This window comes from Eretmochelys imbricata, chromosome 2, assembly GCF_965152235.1.
Source record: "Eretmochelys imbricata isolate rEreImb1 chromosome 2, rEreImb1.hap1, whole genome shotgun sequence".
NCBI classification, from domain to species: Eukaryota; Metazoa; Chordata; order Testudines; family Cheloniidae; genus Eretmochelys; species Eretmochelys imbricata.
In genome coordinates, this window is record NC_135573.1 from 108,413,706 (window position 1) to 108,439,792 (window position 26,087).

The following is a 26,087-nucleotide window of genomic DNA, read 5'->3' on the forward strand; positions in this document are numbered from 1 at the left end:
GGAAGGATTAACAAAAATAAATCTGCAACTAGGGTTTTTGATTTCAAAAGGGCTGACTTTCAACAATTAAGGAAATTAGTTAGGGAAGTGGATTGGACTGAAGAATTTATAGATCTAAAGGTAGAGGAGGCCTGGGATTATTTTAAATCAAAGCTGCAGAAGCTATCAGAAGCCTGCATCCCAAGAAAGGGGAAAAAATTCATAGGCAGGAGTTGTAGACCAAGCTGGATGAGCAAGCATCTCAGAGAGGTGATTAAGAAAAAGCAGAAAGCATACAGGGAGTGGAAGAAGGGAGGGATCAGCAAGGAAAGCTACCTTATTGAGGTCAGAACATGTAGGGATAAAGTGAGACAGGCTAAAAGTTAAGTAGAGTTGGACCGTGCAAAGAGAATTAAAACCAATAGTAAAAGGTTCTATAGCCATATAAATAAGAAGAAAACAAAGAAAAAGAAGTGGGACTGCTAAACACTGAGGATGGAGTGGAGGTCAAGAATAATCTAGGCATGGCCCAATATCTAAACAAATACTTTGCCTCAGTCTTTAATAAGACTAAAGAGGATCTTAGGGATAATGGTAGCATGACAAATGGGAATGAGGATATGGAGGTAGACATTACCATATTTGAGGTAGAAGCGAAACTCAATCAGCTTAATGGGACTAAATCGGGGGGCCCAGATAATCTTCATCCAAGAATATTAAAGGAATTGGCACATGAAATTGCAAGCCCATTAGCAAGAATTTTTAATGAATCTGTAAACTCAGGGGTTGTACCGTATGATTGGAGAATTGCTAACATAGTTCCTATTTTTAAGAAAGGGAAAAAAAGTGATCCAGGTAATTATAGGCCTGTTGGTTTGACATCTGTAGTGTGCAAGGTCTTGGAAAAAATCTTGAAGGAGAAGGTAGTTAAGGACATTGAAGTCAATGGTAAATGGGACAAAATACAACATGGTTTTACAAAAGGTAGACCGTGCCAAACCAACCTGATCTCCTTCTTTGAGAAAGTAACAGATTTTTTAGACAAAGGAAATGCAGTGGATCTAATTTACCTAGATTTTAGTAAGGCGTTTGATACCGTGCCACATGGGGAATTATTAGTTAAATTGGATATGATAGGAAAATTGAAAGGTGGATAAGGAATTGGTTAAAGGGGAGACTACAACGGGTCCTACTGAAAGGTGAACTGTCAGGCTGGAGGGAGGTTACCAGTGGAGTTCCTCAAGGATCGGTTTTGGGACCAATCTTATTTAATCTTTTTATTACTGACCTCAGCACAAAAAGTGGGAGTGTGCTAATAAAGTTTGCGGATGATACAAAGCTGGGAGGTATTGCCAATTTAGAGAAGGACAGGGATATCCTACAGGAGGATCTGGATGACCTTGTAAACTGGAGTAATAGTAATAGGATGAAATTTAATAGTGAGAAGTGTAAGGTCATGCATTTAGGGATTAATAACAAGAATTTTAGTTATAAGCTAAGGACGCATCAATTAGAAGTAACGGAGGAGGAAAAGGACCTTGGAGTATTGGTTGGTCATAGGATGACTATGAGCCGCCAATGTGATATGGCCGTGAAAAAAGCTAATGCCGTCTTGGGATGCATCAGGAGAGGTATTTCCAGTAGGGATAAGCAGGTGTTAGTACCGTTATACAAGGCACTGGTGAGACCTCACCTGGAATACTGTGTGCAGTTCTGGTCTCCCATGTTTAAGAAGGATGAATTCAAACTGGAACAGGTACAGAGAAGGGCTACTAGGATGATCCGAGGAATGGAAAACTTGTCTTCTGAAAGGAGACTCAAAGAGCTTGGCTTGTTTAGCCTAACTAAAAGAAGGTTGAGGGGAGATATGATTGCTCTCTATAAATATATCAGAGGGATAAATACCGGAGAGGGAGAGGAATTATTTAAGCTCAGTACCAATGTGGACACAAGAACAAATGGATATAAACTGGCCACCAGGAAATTTAGACTAGAAATTAGACGAAGGTTTCTAACTATCAGAGGAGTGATGTTTTGGAATAGCCTTCCAAGGGAAGCAGTGGGGGCAAAAGATCTATCTGGCTTTAAGATTAAACTCCATAAGTTTATGGAGGAGCTGGTATGATGGGATAACATGGGTTTGGTAATTAAATATTCATGGTAAATAGGCCCAATGGCCTGTGATGGGATATTAGATGGGGTGGGATCTGAGTTACCCAGGAAAGAATTTTCTGTAGTATCTGGCTGATGAATCTTGCCCATATGCTCAGGGTTTAGCTGATCGCCATATTTGGGGTCGGGAAGGAATTTTCCTCCAGGGCAGATTGGAAGAGGCCCTGGAGGTTTTTTGCCTTCCTCTGTAGCATGGAGCACGGGTCACTTGCTGGAGGATTCTCTGCTCCTTGAAGTCTTTAAACTACGATTTGAGGACTTCAGTAGCACAGATATAGGTGTGAGGTTTTTTGCAGGAGTGGTAGGTGAAATTCTGTGGCCTGCGTTGTGCAGGAGGTCGGACTAGATGATCATAATGGTCCCTTCTGACCTAAATATCTATGAATCTGTATTGGCAGATCCCTTTGACACCAGCCTCCCAGGAGAAGACGGCCTTTCCTATACCCTTTGGCCTCTACCAATTTACCATGATACCTTTTGGCTTGCATGGGGCTGCAGCCACCTTCCAGCGGCTCATGAACCAAATATTGAGTCCCCATAATTCATACGCCACTGCGTACGTTGACAATTTTGTCATCTATAGCGCCAGCTGGAAGGAACATCTTCAACACCTTGCCAGCATGCTGCAAGCCCTGGGAAACACAGGCCTCACCGCAAACCTGGCCAAGTGTCACTTGGGCCAGCGAGAGGTGACTTACCTAGGCTACACCATGGGCGGGGAAAAACAGTCTCTTAGTGGACAAGGTGCAGGCCTACCCCCACGATGAAGAGGAAAGTACTGCAATTCTTAGGTCCGGCAGGGTATTTTGGACGGTTTGTGGCCAACTTTGCCATGCTCACCATCCCACTAACGGACGGGATGGGAGCAGTGCTGCATGGGGTATGTGTCAAACCGGGAGATGGCATTCACCTTTCTGAAGTCAATGCAGAACTTGACCGATCTGTCAGGCTTGGGGACCAGTACTATGGACTCCTCAACCACTCCTTGGGCTAGCATCATCTCTAGTTCCTTCTGCATGACCCCCACACATCTTCTTCGGGTGTGGGCGGTGGTTATCTCTCACCTTCTGGCTGGGGATGGTAGCAATGTGATGGCTGATCACATTTTTTTTTCCCCCTGGTCAGGCTGACAAGATGGTGGGAAAGGCAGATACTAACTGCCATACCTGTTTCTGTTGATTGGGATCGAGCTCCTGGCCGATTGCCACTGGCCCTGGCTCCACAGGTTTGTTGGCCAATGGCCCCAACTCAGGCTCTGGGGGGTACGAGGCAATCATCAGGCCCTCATGTTTCTTCCAGGCCTTGAAGAGGTTCATGTGGTAGATCTGTGCATCTCTCCGATACCCTGGCATCCAAATCTCAGTCAATGGGCCCTACCCATCTGGTCACCTCGAAGAGGCCCTGCCACTTGGCAGCAGCTTACCCTCTGAGTAGGGTAACAACAACAGGACCCGGTCTCGGGGCTCAAAGACCCTCATCTTCTTTCCCCTGTCGTACTGGTTCTCTTGAGCATGTTGGGCCCGTAACAGGTTCTCCCACGCCATGGTACCCGTTCTAGGAGATGTTCCTGCAACCGTAGTATGTACTGGACAGATCCCCTGATCCGGCTTTCCTGTTCTTCCCACATCTCTCTCAGGAGGTCTAGGATTCCCCTGGGCTGCCTCGCATAGAGGAGTTTGAATGGGGAAAATCCACTGGAGGCCTGTGGAACCACTTGCATGGCAAAGAGGAGCACGGGGAGCAACTTGTCCCAGTGCTGGGGATCTTCTTCCATGAACTTTCTTAGCATTGACTTCAGGGTCCTGTTAAATCACTCCACTAACCCATCCATCTGGGGATGGTAGACCAAGGTCTTGAGAGCAAGGATATTTAGCATGCTGCATAGCTCCGCCATCAACCTGGATGTACATTAGTCCCTTGGTCTGTTAGTATCTAGCAGGGTAGTCTCACTCTGGAGAAGATCTGCAGGAGTTCATTAGCGATAGTGGGGGCAGTGGCGGCCCTCAGCGGGACAGCCTCCGGGTACTGCGTTGCATAGTTGACCACAATGAGAATATACTTGTGGCCCATGCTGCTCTTCTCCAGGGGCCCCACCAAGTCTAGGCCAATACTCTTGAAGGGAATCATGAGCATGGGTAAGGGCACAGGGGGGACCCTTGGTACCCCCTTCGGGCCAGCCTTCTGACACTCAGGCAAGAGGCGCAGTGGTCCCGCACTTCTTGGCGTATACTAGGCCAAAAAAATCTTTGGGCCACCTGTTGCAGTGTTTTCTCCCTCCCCAGGTGCCTGGCCCAGAATAATGAGTGGGTCAGGTGTAGCAAGCCTCGTTGGAACTGCCGTGGGACTAGCAGTAGACACAGGTCTTCCTTGGTCTGTGGGTCCTGGACTAACCAGTAGAGAAGGTCCTTGCGGATCTCAAACCGGGGTCCTTGGGGAAGGCACTGAGGTTGATCCTCCTTCCGGGTGGAGCCTGCCACCTGCTCTCAAGCCTGGCTGAGGGTGGGGTCTGCCCTTTGCTCTTCTAGGAAGTTCCATCAATGTCCAGCCATCCTTGCCTTTCCCTCATTGGGGCTTCAGTCAGGGGGCAGCCTATCTCCAGTGTTCCAGGGTTTCCCAAGGGTCCTTCTGTGGAGTTGTATGGCCTTGGAAGGCCCAGCAACCCCCTCCTCATGGGGTGTGCCCCCCTAGCTCCCGAGAGGTGTGTGCTACACTCTTGAAGGAGACCAATGAAACCCTGCCAGTCGTGCCCCAAGACCACCGGGTAGGCTAGCTTTGGGGATGCCCCAACTAGGCACTGTCCTTCCTGGTGTGCAGCCTCGACTTGCACCCAGATGGTTGGGTATGGTTTCATGTCCCCATGAATGCATTGCAGCCATATGGATGCTCCAGCCAGGTTGGTGGCCTTGACCACGCTGGCATGGATGATTGTTTGGCTGCATCCTGAGTTCACCAGGGCCGTTGCTGGCGTCCCATCCACCCGGTCAGGAACCAAGATCTTACCCAGCTCCCTCTTCCGGGTGCAGTGATCGGCCACCCAGACCTGCCCGTAAATGCAGTCCATGTAAGGGCACTCTCTCCAGAAGTGCCATTCCTGTCCACACTCATAACACCGGTCACAATTTCCCCCTGTGGGTGGGTTGGGCTGGGGTGTGCTCCATCCACCCAGTGGGTCGTCTCTGCCCCAGATAGGGGTTGCCCCAATTGGGTCCCTTGCACTGGAGACTGCTGTAGGTGCTGGCGGCCTGGCATAGCGGTGGGTATGCTTCAGTTTTGCAAGGCCCCCCAAACAGGTGTTTGCTCTCGGTCTCCCAGGCCCCTCAATTTATGGCTCACTCACTCCACTCCCTCAGCAGCCGTGTAGTTCTCCGTCAGGGAGACGACTTTGCGAAGGGTCACCGGGCAATGCCATTACACCCATTCCTTCCCCTGGTGGGCAGGATCTGGGTAAATTGTTCCAGGGCCATGGCTTCGGCCACTTGAACCCTGGTCCGGTGTTCCAGTTCCAGCCACTGCCAACAGTAATCCCAGATTTGCTGGGCCACAGCCCTAGGTCTGGCCCCCAGCAGGTACCATTCACAGTGGAGTTGTTGTCGGTATGTTTCTGGGTTGATGCCAGTTTGGTCCAAGATGACTGCCTTCACCTTAGACTATTCTAGCGCCTCCTGGGGGTCGAGGTTCCGGTATGCCATCTGCTCTGGGCCAGTTAAGTAAGAGGCTAGGAGTGTAGGCCAGTGTTCAGGTGGCCACTGGGCAGCTGTGGCGACCTGCTTGAAGGTCACAAGGAACACCTTTGGGCCATCGCTGGGTCCCATCTTTGTCAGGCATACTGAGATACCCCTCAGGCCACTCCCAGACTCCAACCCTGCCAGGGTAGGGGAAGAGCCTGTAGAGGGTCGCAACAATGATGCCGTCTGTTGGACTAGTCATTCCTGCTGTGTCTGTTGCTGGGTGGCCAACTTCTGCATCAGCTGATGCTTCTACTCTTGCTGCTGTGCCATCTGGAGCTGTTGCTGGGAGGCAAGCTGCTGGAGCAGCTGCACCTGCTGTTGTTGCTGCTCTGCAGCCTGTTGCTGCTGGCTGTCTAGCAGCCATTTCAGAAGCTTTTTGGGCTCCATCTATCTGCTTTGGGTCCTTTTTAGCAGGTCCTGATCACTCCCCGTGTTCTCCACCAGTTTTCACAGGGCTGATACACCCCATAGACCTCAAGATCGAGTTTGAAGGGGTGCCCCGGGGCTTGGGGCTGCGTGGCTCAGGGGCCTCAGTCTTTAATGCGGCCCTTGCTGTCAGGGCAGCGTGGCCCAATGGCTAGAATCAATACTCTAGCCCCTGCTGTGCGGCCCAATGGCCAGAATCAGTACAACTGACGAGCTGGGTCACCACCCTGGGGTGGGTGATGGCCAGGATAGGGGGACCTGGGCCCACCCTCTCCACCGGGTCCTGACCCAGGGCCTTGTCAGTGGTGGGTTTGCCCACCACCAGCTCGGTGGGGGTCAGACCACAACATGCTGAGCCTTAGTCCAGTTCTATCACTGTTTCCGTGCAAAGCCTCTCTGGGTCACTTCCTACCTGAGTCTCTGGAGTCCTCCATCTCTGGGATTTTCCGGTCTCTCCCCTCTCCGATGTCCTATGCCCATGTGTCCGGGTCCGTCTCCGAATGGCTGGCCTCTCCTTTTTGGAGTGCAGGCAGTCCTCAGTCGAGACTGAGAGGCTCTACTGGCTTTTATATCCTGCTTCCAGCTGGAGCATGCCCAGCAGAGCTGGGGGTGCATGGCCTCCTTGGCTAAGAGAGAAGGGTTAACCCCTGCTGTATCAGTGCGGGGCTGATACACCCCGTCACAGCTCCATTTATAACTTTGAGAAGACGACTAATAAAGTCTACTGAGAACAATGGTGGTAATTTAGCGTGCTAAGACAGAAAATTTGTATCCGAGGATTTTGTCCATATCAGTAACTTCTTCCAGCTACACCTTAAGCTTCATCTGGACAGTTATTTCAGTCTTGGCACACAACATCTTCGGAAGGAAGATTTCCTTTATCCCTTTTTTTGCACAATCTGTAATGCTATTCAAACACCATTTTCGCTTTATAGCTTGAATGATTGAAGGTACAAAAGATCTCTCCTACTGTAACTATTGCTCTCTAAGTTGAAGATGAACAAAGAATAGTCATCTGCTGCTCTACTCATTCTCCTTCAGAGAATTGTGGTGTGTGTGTGCGTGTGTATATTCTTTGCTTGGCAATTCTTGGCAGTCTATGGCTAGACTGACCCTCTTTCTTAAATGACTGAGAAGTTTGCCACCGCAGTACAAGTCATGGTTTACATTCATACAGTGAGTGTACACTATGGAATGGCAATTGTGTGTGGCTACACAAGTCACACCACTACTCTTGTGAAAAGTGCCATGGGACTCTTAATTAATATAAGAGGTCAGGCACGCAAAATTATATATCTCAATATATGTATGTCAATCTTATGTATCAGTGTGTGTGCTTTGCAATGGAAGTGAATGCACTCTGCTTTCAAGAAAAACTTGTGTTGTGGTTGTGGGCTTATCTACATTACCTGCTGGATCGACGGGCAGTGATCGATCCAGCGGGGGTTGATTTATCGCGTCTAATCTAGATGCGATAAATCGACCGCCGAGCACTCTCCTATTGACTCCGGTACTCCACCAGGGCGAGAGGCACAGGCAGAGTCAACGGGAGAGAATCAGCTGTCGACTTACTGCAGTGAAGACACCGTGGTAGATCTAAGTACGTTGACTTCAGCTATGTTATTCACATAGCTGAAGTTGCGTAACTTAGATCGATTTCCACCCCCCCACACAGTGTAGACCAGGCCAAGGTGTACTATTAAAGCTTCATAATAGCAGAACATTCAACAGCTTCTCTCTTATTTGCTTTTTCATCATTCATTTTGTACCCCTTTTTAGGGAAATTTGTGCATTTGGCCCTGAACTTTTATTTAACTAATTCTAATATAGCAGTGTATGTGGCAAACAACTACAAAAGATGCCTCTGTCATATGCCTCTGTGTCCAAAATTCATATTTGCGTAATTTCATTCTGATGACCTAAACTCTCCCTGCAGTTTCAATTTAATATGGTATTTGTCTTAATTTACTGTTAAATGGCGATGTTGCGCACTGTTAAAAAGCTGCTGCATTTCACCCAGAGGTGGATGCCTTTCAGTGATGGGCTAAGAGATTCCAGTGTAGTGTTTGTAAGGTTCTTTGGGGATCCTCCTGCATGAAAGATACTATTATAACTGTAAGATCATTATCATTATCATGAAAAACCTTCTCAAGGAAGCAATTCCACCTTCTGCTTCTGACACCTCATTTCTCTGTTGTCTCAGGAGCCTCTTTTGTATCTCCTAGGAGTGTCAGTTCACATCTTAATCTTTTTGTGTGTAATCTCATTACAGATAATCCCATTTGCTGGAGATGTCAGTACTTCTCCTCTATGTGAGGAAGGATTTCCACTCATCTCATTTTGTAACGGATCCCAGATACATTTACTGAATAAATAGACCAGCTGTAGCTGGATTCTCCCTTAGGTTGGAACTGTCTGTGCTCTACAGAAATGTCTCGGGGGGGGGGGGGGAGGCCAATTAAACTGAGTAAAATTACTCATTTACTTTAGGCAGAGCGGGAATTTTTGATATTTTCCCAGCTATAAAAGATCAAGATTTATACATTAATTCTAAAAATGGCTTGAAACAATTTTTCAGGACTATCCATCTGAAATCCGCTCCATTTTGTCAAGGCAGATGCAGTATCACCTTTCCTCACTGATTCCTTATCTTTTAGTAACTCTTGTCAATTAGGGAGGACATAGTCCACTCTCAGTTCATTGAGTGCACCACAATTGTCAGTCAGTGACAGGCTCAGGGGAGGCCAAGACTAAGCAAACAGAGGATAAATGATATGAGAAGGGCACAGTTTGGAGAAAAATGCGTGTCCTTATGGAACCCTATTTCCTATAACATGCTAATCCTTAAACTCTTGAGTTGGCTGTGATTGTTGATAAAATCTAAACCCTCATATCCTTAAAGGGAAGAGAAGGGGGGAAAAAAGCAGTCACTCTCATTTGACGGTTTGAAAAAAGAAAAGATGTTTGTACCACTCACTGACTGGCTAATGAATAATCAGATTTCACAGCTTGAGTGCTGGGGTGGTAATTTGGTTGCACGCCATGCTCCAAATCCACGGAATAGTGCTTCATTAATGTGAAGACTTGTATAATCAAACAATTAGCAGTCTCTCTGCTGCTAAAGCAGCTTTTCATCAGCATATATACTTGGTTGTAAGATGAGTCTCAAATTACTGGATCTGACAGCAACTAGTCTTTTACTAAATCACCGCAGCAGGAAAATGGAGTGGACGGAGCATCCATATTTTTAACCTGTCAGGCTATGTCAGCAAGAGTTTCACTCTCACCAGATCACGCTCAGTGAAGAGCACTACCAGGAAATACTGGAGATGAAAGATGAAATGAAATTTCTTTTTAAATTAATAAAGCATTGTTTTAGACCAGAAATCATTAACAACACATAGCAGCCTTAAATTACACATGAATCTGTAGAGCAAAATATTTGAAATAATTTCCTTCTTAATTTATCTCCTAGGATGTAAGTTCAGAGTTCTACTTTTCCCCCAGCCACAGGGTCCCATTGGCCACTACTCAGGATTAACGCTCAAAGGGAAAAGGAAACTCATGGAGTTTCCTCGGAATTCTTCCCTTGGGGGAAAAAACAGTGTTTCCATCCCTTGTCACATGAATTCCACTGAGATCTATGTAGATATTGTGGGATTTGTGAGAGGCCAGAGATAGCTGATCTATGCCTCCCTTCCGCTCTCCAGTTCTTCTACAAACATCAAAGCTGAGAGAGAAAACTTAGCATTGACACTAAACATGATCCTAAGCTGCAAAGTGCGCATTTAGATATAAGTATGGATTTAGAATCTCCCAAAGCTCAGGGATGTTCAGATCCAGGGTTTAGGGTCTGGCCCAACACAAGTTAAAACCAATACAAACTGCTAGGCTGGGAGGCTGCTTGACTGGAAAATGATCTGGACATTAAGAGGAAGCAATATGGGGAGGGGAATCAGATTTTTTTTTTCTACTTATACCAGAATAATTCATGAAAGGCCTGAAGAGCGAGTTACACCAGTGTAAATTTAGTGCAGGAAGAATATCAGGCCCATAAATGCATCCATTCCTATAGACTCAGTGCGAATTGTCCTGCAACTATGAACACTTTTTCTTGTTAGCAAACTTGATTTCCATTTATTTATTTTGCTGCTGGCCTTTTGGGTCACTCCTGCGCTGTCATAATTTGTTTTACTGAAATCAGTTGAGTATCAGGTAATGGTTCTTTTCTTCTGCAGCATGGCAGGCATTTTAACATACATGTATCTGGAGCAACTAGCAGTATTCATGGGGTTAATATAGATATTGAGCCAGCTCCTCAGCTGGTGTGAGCCAGTGTAGCGAGGTTGAGTTACACCAGCTGAGGATCGGACCCTGTATGTTTACAATATAATTTAGCAATGGCTGATCTTATATGGAACAGAGTTGCCTGTATTTGTAATGATAGATTTTATTTGGGATGTTACATACCTTGGGAGTTTCCCATCCTATTGATCAAAAAGTAGCTCCATTTACATATTACAGACATTGTTCCAATCTTGGGACCTCAACAATGTGAGATGGAGCTGAAGGGCTCAGTAGTTTGTAGGATCAGCAAATCTGCTCCTTATTATTGACTCCTTCCAGGGTATCAAAGTCTGAGGTGATGGACACACCTGATACATGTTAGAAAGAGTGTGTTGTCAAGGGCCAATCATAATTGGTTGTTGTGGAGAAGATCAAAGGAGACATGCCCCTCTAGCGATAACTATGTCAATTTAATATCAAATTGGGAGGCTTCTGCTGCAGACCTCATAATGGTTGTTTTTATTAGAAACAGAGAGCACGAGATTGGAAAAGCCCAATATCCCCTCATACTTATTACCTATTTTCAACAACAGCTGTGAGGCAGTAAAACAAGATCTTTCATGAGCCAGACGGACTCCAACAACTTCATCCACACATTTTTCTACACCTGACTCTCCAAAGGCTCTGCAGTTATTGAAACAGTCTAGTTTCTTATGCTGGAAATGTCCACAGAGTTCCTAGGTTGCCTGTTGACTTGGGAATAAAACTTCATTTTTCTGTGCGTGCTATTTTTGTGTGCATGCAACACAGTATGGTGTCCCCTCTCTTTGGCAACGTGTTTTTTCACAATGAGACACATTAAGGGGAGACTTGGATAGATTGGGAAAGAGTTTTTATAATTACAAAATATACAAACAAACCTGCGTGCCTCTAAGTAATTTTTTTTCGCCTTAGTTACAAGGCCCAATTTTTCCACAGCAATAGTCTCTACACCCCACTCACCCCCAACTCCAGTGTCAAGGTTCCTTTCTCTGCTCTAAAGACTTGAAGGCCCTTTTTTCTTCTCTTGAACTTCTTACTCAACTCCCTGCATTCCCCTGTGCTTCAGCAACCTTCATTTTTTCCCTTTGGACTCTCCTCACCTCTGCAAGGCCCATCATACATCTCTCCTATATTCACGATTCCTCTGCCTTTTGTATCTACTAAGCTGTACAGGATACTCACAGAAATCTATAAAGAAACAACTGGATTGTATCTGAATTGGTTGGCTTGAGGAGGTGTGGGAAATGAGAATTCAAACAATTTTTAATGGGAAAACTAGAAATGCTCGTGATTTTTATCTGTTGTATAACCAAGACAGAATACCTAACATCACACATTGAGTTTTCATCATCATCCTACGATGCACAGAGGAAGACAAGTCCCTTAGGAGAAAGCCAATAGGCTCATGAATATGTTTGTTCACTTTCTTTGTTACAACAGTTTGGTTTTGTAGGCAGCATTTGTGAACCAAATCTTAGTGAGTCAGAGATGTCTCATGGAAAATTTTCTAATACTTTCCTTTTAGAAAGAGTTCTTAGTATTTCCTGTTTAACTGTAATTTTTAAAATTACTAAGGATGTTTTCATGATGTCATATTGTGTAGGGGTCCATTATTATTAATTTATTTCTAATACAATAGTGACTAGCAACCCCATCAAGGGTCAAGCCCTGTCTTCCTTAGCATTGTACAAGCAAGTAGTATAGAAGATGGTCCCTGCCCCAGACAGTTCACGTTCTAGGATCTATCTCCTTAATTCTCACTTGCAGTCATGATCCTTTTGTGGGAGTGCAGCCATTTCCTCAGCAACTATCATTAATATTTATATTACTGTACTGACCAGAGAGCCCCAGCAGGTTAGGCAAGTGGTGCTTAATCTTAGTAAGGCTATAACTTCATCATTATGGCAAATCCCACAGAGACATGGCCTCCTTGCAGATCGAGGGCTACTCAGATTGATCTCTGGCTAGGTCCTTAAAATATTCTGGCTAGATATTCAGTCTATGCCCATCTCTGGCAATCTTATTGCACCTCAGAAACTTTTGTTGCTCATGTGATCGCCAGCCAGCTAGTGGCTTTCTTTGATACACATGGTTCGGAATTTTGTTGTCTTCCATTCTAACACTATATCCATACCAAGAAAGCTGTCTAAACCAAATAAGTGCTGATGGAGGCAGTTTCTGGGTTTGGCTTCAACTATCCTCATTTCTGATCTTGTCTTTGTCAAGGTTCCTTCCCCACTCTGAACTCTAGGATACAGATGTGGGGACCTGAATGAAAACCCCCTAAGCTTATTTTTACCAGCTTAGGTTAAAACTTCCCCAAGGTACAAACTATTTTACCTTTTGTCCCTGGACCTTATTGCTGCCACCACCAAGCGTCTAACAAAATAACAGGGAAAGAGCCCTCTTGGAAACGTCTTTTCCCCCAAAATCCCCCCAAGCCCTACACCCCCTTTCCTAGGGAAGGCTTGATAAAAATCCTCACCAGTTTGCATAGGTGAACACAGACCCAAACCCTTGGATCTTAAGAACAAGGAAAAAGCAATCAGGTCCTTAAAAGAAGAATGTTAATTGAAGAAAAAGTAAAAGAATCACCTCTGTAAAATCAGGATGGTAAATACCTTACAGGGTAATCAGATTCAAAACATAGAGAATCCCTCTAGGCAAAACCTTAAGTTACAAAAAGACATAAAAACAGGAATATACATTCCATTCAGCACCCCTTATTTTATCAGCCATTTAAACAAAACAGACTCTAACGCATATCTAACTAGATTGCTTATTAACCCTTTACAGGAGTTCTGAACTGCATTCCTGCTCTGGTCCCGGCAAAAGACAACACAGAGAGAGAGAGAGAGAGAACCCTTTGTTTCCCCCCCTCCAGCTTTGAAAGTATCTTGTCTCCTCATTGGTCATTTTGGTCAGGTGCCAGTGAGATTGTCTTAGCTTCTTAACCCTTTACAGGTGAAAGGGTTTTTCCTCTGGCCAGGAGGGATTTAAAGGTGGTTAGCCTTCCCTTTATTTTTAAGACAGTCTTGCCACCTCATATGGAGCAGCTGACAAAGACAACGAGGATCAAAAATGTCAACCTGGTGTTCTTCAGCCTTCCTCTGTACCCATGTTTCATTTCTGTACAGTAGAGTTGGGATAATTATGGTTCTACAGATCTACAGCTTTATGGCAAGTTTGATGTTGCCAGGTTCCCACAGAAGCTACTGAAGGGCTCGAACCATGGCAGCAGCTGCTGCTATACAAGTGTTCACCTCTTTCAAGCATCTTCCAGCATTGTCTATGACGCTGCCCAAATATTTGTCATCTTGATGGCCCTCCAAACAGGTTAATATTGAACTTGTTGTAATCTGAAGATGGAGGATGCTTGATGGTAATGTCTGATGAAAGACACATTGCATGGGTTCCTATCTCCACGGGAGTTCAGCAAGGCTGTGTTTTGGCACCAACATGAGTGTTGACTACTTCTTGTCTGCTGAACTTTGTTATCATTGGCTCATTCACCCAAACCATCACTACCGTATTGGTTTGTTTTGTCCAACTGTTGCATCCTGAAACCTAGCATGTCAGGGCTATGGCAGCATACAGAGGATAAGTTGCTTAGTCAGCCAGGGGACAGTTTGTCCAGTACAGGCCCCATTACAAGTTTCTGCATAGGAGCATGTTAGAGGCAGAAGGGAGTGAGACTGTAGTGCACTAGAGCCATGTTGGTCAGCTTTGGTAGCTCCCTCTGGAGGTGCAGCATGAAACTTAACCTATATATTTGCAATTACAAATATTATAAACAGTTAAACCATCCACATCTGCCTCTCAACAAATACAGAAAATATCTAAGAAGAATTGTAACTAAATAGTTCTTCCATGGTGTCTCAGTATGTTCTTGATCCCAGCTCATTTGTGGTTCTCAACCATATCCCTGTTTCAGAATTTAACTTTTCAACAGGACCACATTTCTAAACTTCATCACCCAGTTGTAATGCTGATTACAGTGATGTGCTTTCAGGTAACAGGGAACTTGCCAAACGTGGCCACAGTACATTATGGAAAGAAGGCAGGAGCCATGATAGTTGAGTTGGTACATGTTAATATATCCAGTTCTGGTAGAAGTAATCTTTCATACTGGAGAAAAAAGATGTGTGAAAATACTTCTGGGAATTATTGATGGTGGGATTTTCAAATATGCTTAGGGGATTTAGGCACTCAATTCCCATATACGTTTGATAAAAGTCAGGCATATAATTCTCTCAGGCACCCTCAATCACTTATTGATCTCAAAACAAGAAGCTAAATATAGATTCAATAACAGCAACAAAGTAGCTCATATTCCTCAAAATAGCAAGAGCTGTGTAACTAAAAAAGCAAAGCTGATATATTGTACACACACTTATTTTATTTTTCAAAGTCTGATTCCTTGAGAAGTATCTACATATATTTCAAACAAAGCTGTGTGTACGCACAAAGAATGTGTTTATGTACCCACTTAATATTACACACACACATCAACATACATATATTTTTATGATAAAAAGTTCTTTTTTGCTTACAAGTTCCTCTGCTGTTTACTATCTTCTTGCTGACCTAAACCTCTTTGTCCTATGTCAGGCCCCAATTCTGAATGTTTATGCACATGTTTAATATTAATCACACAATTCAATGAAACTGTTTGCATAAGTAAAGTAAACTTCAGTGGGAATGGTCATGTGAATAAAATGAAACACAAAAGTCAGTGTTTGCAGGATCAGGACCAAAATGAGGCTGTGAAAAGATTACTATGATAGCACAAGATTTCTATATGTGAAATTTATATTGTAATTTATATACACATGATTTCATAGAACAAGGCAAAATCTTAATATCTTCATATAAAGTTTAGTATTTTTTAAAAAATTTCAAATTTAATCCTGAAAGTGTTTTAATCGAAGCAAAATATTTATAAGACAAGAATGCTGTGAAATGCATTTAATACTCCTATTGGGCCAAATTTAGAATTGACATATCAGGTAAAATGACAGTTACTTTAATCTATTATATGTTGTGCTGAATCTACAATATATTGTAATGAATATTTTTAATATTTTAATATATAATGAATATCTTCATACAAAGTTATACAAAGTTTTAGATATATATAAACTTTGTATGAAGATATTCAGTTTTTACCTTGTTCTATGAAAAGCAATTTAGATTTTTTTTTTGACAGAAAACGTGTGTTTTAACAAATCACTGCCGTGAGCTAATCCACATCTGAATCCAGAAAATGCTCTCGACATTATCCTTCTCTGTTCACATATATTTGAAGTAAATTACATCAAATTGTATTTGAAATACCAAACTGGCATTAATGGAAGCTTTTTTTTTGCTCCAGGCACCATTTTAAAATAGATGAGCATAAAAATGCAGTCTGCATCATTAAGTTTATATGAAACTAGTGAGAATAAAAATCACCATGTAAGTTCTAATAAGATGTGTTTTTCATTCCAGTTTAATAACCCAAGACTATATTCATCTTCCAGTATAATAAATACACTGAAGGGAAAGCATTCTTTTGTGGTTTTTAACATGTTGAGAGTTTCAGAAGATGGAATTTTCTGGGAAGCTGGGTGCAGAAAATTCTTTAATATGGCAGTGCAGAGTATTATTATCATAAATAATTAATATGCACAGCAGAAGAAAGCCTAGCTTCATTAATAATTCTTGTTTTTAGTTGGCATAAGCTAGAGGTGCTGTGTCTTCTTTCATCCAATCTATGTCAATTTCCTTGATTTTAATTTAATAGATGTTAAAATTTTAAAGGTGTTGTACATTCTGCAATGGGTTTTTGTTTGTGGTTTTTCTTTAATATCCTAGCACTAATTCTTCTCCACTGAGATGTTTTTAGTAACAGGCAAAAGGAAAGGGGGTGGGAGGGAAGTAGCAACCAGGCAAGGTAGAGTGGGCATCAATGTCAGCTTCTTTCATCTTACATTTCCTTTGGGGGCCAGTTAAGATGCTGCTTTGATTAGGACCTCAGGAAATATTAAAAAGCTCTGCTGTGAATTTGAACTCCTCAAACTTGGCTCTTTTTTTTTTTTTTTTTAAAATGCAGGGATAATTCACCTCCCACATTTCAAGCACACTGGTTCCCTCAACCCAGCCTCACATTTGTGATCACCAAGTCACTTGTCAAAACCGTCAAATCTTTGATGGCAAATGTTGTTAATGCCGTGTCTAGGAAGGAGCAGCTTCTAAATGTTTGTTCTTAGCACAACTGAGGAAATAAAGAGAATGCTATAGATGGCACCAAGGTTACACTTTACAAGGCAAACACAGGTAACGTGGTATTAAAACGAAACTGATGTGACAATTGGAAAAAAAACAAAAGCAGGGGAAACCATTTTGCATTGCTACATAATGACATGGGAAAAAGAGGCTGTGGCCCTACTTTAAACTTTGGAAATAATACTATGGAGATAGTGTTAACTTGCAATATCTGTTTAAAACTACTGCAACTGTTCTTGCTAATCAGTGTAATGTTCAGCTGATTGACATTTTTTTTGCAGAAATTAAAAAAAACCTTTAAAAATGTTCTCACAAAATTTGTTGTTTTTGATTAAAAACAAAAACAAAAAACTAAAACCAAAAAAAGTCCCCCCTCCCGTTTTCCTTTGTCTTTTTCCTTTTTTCCCTTTTCCTTCTCCCTCCCCTTTTTCCAGAGAGAAGATGGAAAAAAGGGCAGAGGAATCAGGAGGTGGAAGAGAGGGGAAGGAAAAAAAAAAAGAGAGAGAAATGTGTCAAGGGGGAATGAAAAAATCCTGAAACGTTGTTAAGGATGGGAGGAGGGGGTTGTTGGAAAAATTCAAACAAAATGAAAATTTTCCATAAAAATGCTCACTTTTTAAAAAAAGCCTTTTTTTAATTAGAAAGGAAGAAAGAAAAGAAAATGACTGACTGAAAAATTTCAACCAGTAACTATTATCTACAGATGTAGAAAATTGATTTCAACTCTTCATCATCACTTCATCAGCCAGCTATTGGAAGTTTCAGTAAAGGATTGTTAATTTCCCAAAATAAACTCAGTAATATACTTGGTTGGAAAATCATATTTCAATCTTATCCATCTGTCATAGGGTCTTGTACTACTGCCCATCTGTCACACAAACATGAGCAGGAATCCCATGTTGAATAGATAGCCAGAATGGGATGATGGGATTCTGAGAAGTCAAATTTTCAGCAGGTTGAAGCTGCAAAAACCAACCAATCACCCTCCGCATGCACGTTCACATAGTTATGGAATGAATCTGCATATGTGAATGGACACTTGGACGCTAAGAAGTATATGGAAGTGTGGGTGCATGTAAACCTCAGACCTTCACTTGTTGAAACAATGTTCCACAATGTACTAGATACTGATCCACCTATCACAGAGAAATAAGCAGATACTGAGTGCATACTAGATTGTGCCCAACCCACACTTTAGAATGTTGAGCCATCCAAATTCCCCAACAAGAAATCTGTCTGGCACAGTCAGAATCCCTGAAGAGGATTCCCAGGCAGTGCAAACCAACATGGGAGCTGCACTACCCTTGAAGCGAGGGCAGCATACTCCCTCTCTGCACCTGTTGTACAAACCCAGCCCAGTGCCAGATACACAAACACGGATCTGCCAAAGCAAACAGAGCAGTATCCGGTGTAAGGCATACCGATACTACACTGATGACAAATGTCTCCAAAGAAATAGTTATGCTGCCTGTAGACAATGCAGTGATACACCTACTTTTCAGTTACTCATTTCTGCAAACAGAGAACAAGCCCTAAACATGCACTTAAAGTTTAGGCCACTAATATCATAGGTGTAGTCTGACTTCTGTATCTGGGGAGGCAGCTCTAGTCAGGCCAATGGGACTGTGCATGGGGGTGGGGGGAAAAATACATGCCTGCCTGAGGCTCGCAGTTGCAGTGGGCAATACCGCTGTACTTCCCCCAAACTATGCCCATGATTAATACCTACATTGCATGAGGCAATAGATTATCTGTCCATAGGGGTGCTGTTTTGCTGCACTTGTAATGCATCAATTAGGCACCAAATGATTATAAATATTTTTTGTGCTTTTTCTCATCCCTTCCTTCTGCTTAGATAGTGAGATCATACAATATGATAATAACATTATGCGTTGCTTCTTTGGTATCTTTCTTCCATGGACCTCAGTGCACTTTAGAAAGATGAGTAGGTATAATTATATATCACTGTTATTTTCATGGCAAGGACTAAAAAGTGACAAACATGCCTGTATTTTAGTAGTGTTTCTGCTGCTATGGAAGCGAGAAAGGAAGTGAGAAAAGTTCTTGTTTTAACACTAACAAACTCACTAATCAGCAAATGCAGACAAATTATACAATAGGTGAAGGTCACAAGCTCACCTGCTAAAATCTGCACTGAAAACCACAAAAGCATTTTTCTGACGCTCAGTAATGATTTCCTTATTTCCTATTAATCCCTTGTAAGAATGGATTTCTTTGCAGGAAATCAAGCAAATACCTTATTCTGGGAAGAGGGTATGACAATCTCTCGAGCCGTCTCTTAATCATACATTGACAAACGCTTGTTTAAGAGAAACAGAGCTATTAAAGGGATAAATTTCCGTGTACAAAACCGGAACCCAGGCGGAAAAACTATGTAGCTCTTTGAAGTAAATAGATGGCCAATAACGAAACAACCTTTAAAGAGAATAAACTGCCATGTACTACAAAGTACAATATATTAGAAAATGACTTGATGAAGGAATAGAGCTCTTATTCTGCATTCTTTGTGCATCTAACGCATGGAAAAGGATGTTTCTCAAAAGTCCACTACGTCTCATGTTTATTATATACATTAATTATGTGGTGTCAGCTCTTTTCATTGCTTCTAAAATATTCCTGTAAATGTTGCAAACCCTCTGCAGAGACATTTTGATTGTTTGTAACATCCTAATTTGAAGAGTGGTTGAAGAATTGATTGGCAGTTGGCAAAAAATTAATGATAATGAACTCATTTCAATAGAAATGGACCAGATACCATGCCGGCTGTCGAAACTTTTCAAAGCTGGTTTCTCTCCAGTAAACATGGTCCTGCAGGCTCTGTCCATCTGCCTACAAGAAAAGAGCCTTTTACATTCTGCAGAAAATGTTGTGAAAATACCACTGAAAATTATTGATTTCATGATCACTTGTCGCTCCCAGGAGGGAAGCTGGACTATGATAAACTCAGTGGCAAAACCACAGTACCAAATCCATATTTTTTTCTTTTTGGATTTGCAGGTAGCTTGTACTCTCCAAAGTAACAAGCACTACATATGTTTATCAGACAGTAAGCTCCGCTGTCTATAGAGTGCTAAGTATTTCTGACCTGAGTGCATGTTTTTAAATAACGCTAAGCTATTGGAGTGCACCTTCAAAACTAACAAATTTATTGGAGCATAAGCTTTCGTGAGCTACAGCTCACTTCATCGGATGAGCTTATGCTCAAATAAATTTGTTAGCCTCTAAGTACCACAAGTACTCCTTTTCTTTTTGTGAATACAGACTAACACGGCTGCTACTCTGAAATCTAAGCTATTGCTTATCCCTGTGCTTGTTGGGTCTGATTCTGATCTTACACTAATGTAAAACTGGTGTAAGTGACATCATGGTCACTGTGTAAAGCGACTTTGCTTGTTCATATTTCCTGCTGTGGATAATCTCCTCTACTTTGAGACAGGAAAACCGTCAGAGGTCCTACAGCTTTTCTGTTGTTCAAATGTTTTGTGTAATGAAAATAGTGTGTAATAGCAAAGATACAAAGGAAAACAATATTGGGGATTTACCCAGAATACAACATATGGGGCCAGATTCTTAATGAGTGTAAATCAGGAAAGCTCAATTGACTTTAATGGAGTTAAACTGATTTACGTCAGCTGAGGATCCAGCCTATTTTGTTTGTTTATGAACGAGATTTTTTTAGCTTTTTCACTGAAAATCACTTTGGGTTAGTTTGTGTCCTTACACAGCCATGAAGCGGTGGGGCAGAAGGGGGAAAAAGGACTCCCCACTCCCTCCTCCTCTTTGTATTGCTTGTATAACATGTGCCCCAAATCCCTTCCCCAGAGCATGAGGCAGCATGGGGGTTATTGATGCAATATTACTCCCTGGAGCACACTGGCAGCAAGGGGGTATAGAGGAGCAGAAAAGGACAAGGAGTAGGTGGAGCTATTAATCAACTTCCTTGCCATGCCAACAAGAGCATGTTACACCCCTCAACTGGGCAGCAGTAAATTACTTCTCCTCCCTTCCATGCCATCTATACCCCCTGCAGCACAGGGCTGCGTGTATAATGCACAGCCAAGTTCTTTGAAAGAATACGTGCCAGTGCAGTAAGTGGGAGAACTCAGTAAGTGTAATACAAGTAGGACATTATTAATTCTAGAGACAAGGTGGGTGAGGTAATATCTTTTATAGGACCAACTTCTGTTGGTGAGAGAGAGAGACAAGAGTTTGAGCTTACACAGAGCTCTTCTTCAGGCCCTGAAGAAGAGCTCTGTGTCTCTTCTCAACAGAAGTTGGTCCAATAAAAGATATTATGACACCCACCTTGTCTCTCTAATATCCTGGGACCCACATGGCTACAACAACTCTGCATACATTATTCATTCTATTCAGTTACCTAGGGCATGTGAGCTGAGATATAAATATACAAGCTCACCCAGACAAGTCGCTTGCTTGGAAACATCTTCCTATTCTGGATCCTCCCTTTGTTGTTTCCTTGCTCCTCTTTTTGGCTCACAATGCTTTATTTCTATGTAGCCCTCTTTCTTTTCCCAGAGCCTTCTACCGCTCTCACTTATAGATGGTAGATATTCATGAGTTTCTTCCCTGGGCCTTGTCCTACAGGTTACTGGACCTCTCTATATGCTCCAAAGGACTATGTGATGACTTGTAGGTCTCGAATCAGGCTCCACAGGGTTTCTGGGAGGTCATCACGCTCCAATCCTCCACCCAATGGTTTACTGAACCATTAGAACCAGAACTCCTTGAAGCCCAGCTCGGATAGAAGGCTCCAATTGGTGAAACACAAGAGCTCCTGATTGGTCCACTTCTCCTCCTTAAATCAGAAGGATGAACAGGAAGTTGTCTGTATAATTGGATTCCACCTTGTTTTGGAGTTGGCCTGCTCATTCAATACTACCAGCTCTTGTCTCCTGATCCTGATTTCCTGACTTGGACTGATTCTGGAATCTGGTCTCTGTTTCTAATTTCAGCTCCTGGTTCTGAACTCTGGCTGGCATAGGGACCTGCCCTCCGGTCCCATGTTAACCATTAGGCCTGTCCGCCTATGTCTCAGCCCTGATACTATCTACCTATATTCCTAGGACTCTTGCTGCTAAGGTTGCTTTCAAAGGGGATGTATGGTACAAACTGTGTATTTCTACTACATTTTTAATCAGAGGTGGTGAAATAAAGTAATAAAATCTCATGATTTTAATAAATTAACATATGCCTGGAAAATATACAATATGTTTTGGACTTGAGTACCAAACATTTCTGTGGAAACAATTTAACATTAGGGAGAGCTGATTTCAATATAATATGTGGGGGTCAGGTCACTGAGCTGTAGATAATATGAGAGTTATATGTATACCGCCATAAAACAAATAAAAAGGAATAGGTCTTCATACACCACGTAGTCAGCCTCTGGAATTCACTGCCACAGAAGGTATTAGTTAAAGGCATTGGTTCTCCCTTTATATTGCCAGAGTGGTGTAAAGGGACCTTGGTGCAAATGAGAATCTGGCCCAAAGACTGGTTTTGGATTTTAATAAAGGCTGGGAATTATGACTAAACACTTGTAGTTACACATATTGAGGCAGGGGCAGACAATTTTTATTCTTCAGGGTGTAAGGTTGTAGCCAGGTGGGGCAGGAAGGAATATCTACCCGTGTGTATCACTTCACAAATGGCCAGGAGATGGGTGCGTGTGGGCATGCGATGCCTGTGTGTGAGTGTGTGTGATAGACAGTGTTAGCAGGCGAGTGGAATTTGCCTTTATCTGAAGCATCAGCTAATGAACACTGCAGGAAGCAGGTTACTACGGTTGTTGGATCAATGGTTTGATTCATCATAGCAAATTTGCTGAGCCAAATTCTTTTAAATTTACATGTGTGCAAGCAGAAGAGGAGGGACAATCTTGAGGTTAAGGCACTGGACTGAGCCTCAGGACATCCAGCTTAAGCCACACACTTCCTGGGCATGTCATTCACTCTCTCTGGACCTCAGTTTCCCATCCATAAAACAGGAATAATTCTTCCCTACCTCGTAGGTGGGGTAATGTGGATAAATTCATTCATGTCTATGAGGTGCTATCCCTGGGCAGGGCTTCTCCACCACTCCAAAATATACTCTGCCATACCCAGTCTCTTGCAAGGAAGTTTATTTTCTTAGTAGAAGCAAGTAACCAAACAGAAAAACTCAGTCCTTGTTTTGAGGTTTCAGCACCATCCATCTCAGGGGCCTCGGGCAGCTTGCCAGTTCTGACCACCTCTGCTGCCTCCCTGAGCACCTGGCCCATTGCTCCAGGGGACACACCACAGAAGTTAGCATTCTACTCTACTCTGGCTTCCTGTCTCAATCAATCCCCTCCTTCCTCCTGCCCACTGGCAGCACTTCATAGTCCAGCCCCCTTTAATTGGCTGCATTGGACTCACCTGCTCTTGTCCAAGGGCACTGGGCTTAGTTTATTCACAGATTAATTCCGGATTCCACAGCAAAGGGGACCATATAAATACCCAGATGGGTAGACTTCAGAAGGATTGAACTTGTGTAACTGAGAGAAGAATTTGGTCCCATTTTCCTAGCTAAAGCTCCATGTATCAAGATGAGATTCTACCCCATAAATCTTTATTTATGGGTCATACTATTTATTACTGCTGAACTTCCTCTTTTATTGTCAGGTATGGAAGTAGAGGAGTCTGAGTCAGTCAGAAGGAGTTGGAATGGAAAGTTCAATGTTAAGACCATTGCAATAGAACAAGAAAAAATCTATTGAGCATTATTATCCTTATTTATTTACCTTGTAGTAGATCCCAAAGACTCCAATTAGGAGTGGGCCACTCTTGTGCTGGGTGCTGTAAACACACATAGGAAGACGCAGTCCCTGCTCTGAAGAGCATAGCTATCCATTGCTATTGCTTTCATTCACCTCTTCCTTCAGCACAGCACAGCAATGCGTTTGAAAAAGCACTAACAAATTTTGTTCCTCACTTGCTTTGAAGGATGTAAAGGCAAACACCTGTGCAAAAGCTTCTCACTGTGTTTGTTGAACATTAAAAAAAAGAGATAGCAGCTTCCCACACAATATAGACACTGCTCATCATAATAAGTTGTCAACCTCCTGGATCTCATGGGTATGGCCTGATACTCTTTAGCGCACGCACACGTGCATACACACACACACACAAAAGGTATGGCCTGATACATCTTAGTGTACACACCCACACGTCACACCCCTGTCACCTTCTTGGAACTTCAGGGAAAATCCATGTGAATGAATACACACCTTGAAGTAAACAAGCTATATCAGACAAGAGACAAGCACAGAAGAAACTTCCTGGGTGCTGCCTGTCACTGTACTCTATGCAGTGTGCTAGCTTTCTTCTTATCCTGCAGAGTGTTTACCTCACCTGTTCAAAGATACTTTCATCGCCAGTTCTCCTCCCATTTCAGATGCTAATCTCACATGGAAAATAAAATAATTGTTAACGTGGCTGCAGATGGGAGGCTTGCTAAGCAATTTTTTAACAATTAGGACGGGGTGGGGGAAGTGTTTGTGTTTCAAGGAAACTTTTCCACATGCCTGTTTTTTTTCTGGAGCCACTTGTTTTTCTGCCACCACAGTGCAGTTAAGGGTGAGTAACAGGGTTATTACTGGAGACAGAAAGGGGGAATCTCCACTGTGCAGATTCATTAAACCAGTTTCAGTCATCTCCTATTTTTAGTATTAAAGGAATACTGAGAAAAATAGGGTAGAACACAGGGTTCTGGGAAATCGATAATCAAATGGCCTAAAGCTAGTGTTTACTTTTTTTGAATGTTTTACAGAGGCATTGCTTGAAGAGCTATTAAAAACAGAGAGAGAGAGAGGGAGCCTAATAATAGCCTTTCAGTTACAGAAATAGAGAAGCAGCATAGAGATGATCATTGAATTTGGTTTGTCTGGTCAATAATCTGCCTTTATCCTATGACTGTATTTTCCAGATTTAGGTCTTGATCTTGCTAGGTGCTGGGCACACAAAACTGCTACTGGAATCAGTGGAAGCTGAAAGTCTCCAGCACCTTGCTTCATTGGGCTCAGACTTTCTGCATGCATTTTTCTCTGGGTTTTTGCACTCAGGAGTGTTTTTGTTTTTCTCTTTCAATCTTGCTATTTGTTCATCCATTTTTGTGCAGTCTTCCTTCTATCCCCTCGGTGAAGGCAACCTGTCATTGTCACCACCTGCACCAATGACAGCAAGGTGCATATGTGGGCCATTCTAAAGCTGACATGAAGGCAGTTCTCTCGCTAACTGACCCACTGTCAGTAAGCAAGCTTTTTCCTCCCCAGAAAGATTATGGACTCAGGCTCTTTCTGCTTGTCCTCTGCCTTAGAGGTTTTTTACCCACGAAAGCTTATGCCCAAATAAATGGGTTAGACTTTAAGGTGCCACCGGACTCCTTGTTGTTTGCTTGGGGAACTGACACTGCTGGTAAACCAAGGAGGTTTATATTTTTTTTGTTGCACTTGGAGATGAAGTGTCAGCTTAATTATGGTGAATTATGGTGCCTAGAGTCTAAAATATTTGTGTAATTGTAGATAATGAACTCTAATTCCTGACTATGTTCAGAATAAATATTTATGCCCCAGAGCCCTCTCTGTTACATCCAATGGAGGAAACTTGGGGGGAATTGTCAGCACGCTGGACATTGCTTTCTGCCTAAAGTGAACAGATCTGTGCTTACCAGTCGTAGTGTTTTCTGTCATTCAGTGGTATGACAAGGCTTGACAAAATATCTTGAAACATCTGGGAAGAAGTTGAAAAGACCAGATAACCAGGCCACACTAAGGTCACTTAGCACCATAAGGCAACCTTTAAGGAGCAGCAGAGGGAATCCTGGGCTGGCATAAAACTGGCATAGCTGCCGATACAGTGTTCTTCCCTCCCCTGCACAGGACGTGTGTTGAGGTTGGCTATGGCAGGGTGTGACATGGACTGGAAGGGATAGAGCACTGTGCCGAACCTCAGCTCATGGAAAGGTCCCAAAGCCATTTTTGCGTCCACTTCTCCCGCAGCTGCACCGTGTACTGCCATGAGCAGTTTCTTTTCTTCTTCTGTTTATTCTGATAAAAATACTTCCGAATGGGTAATGTTAACTAACATCTTCTCCCTGGGGATGTATGTGTGTGTGTGTGTGTGTGTG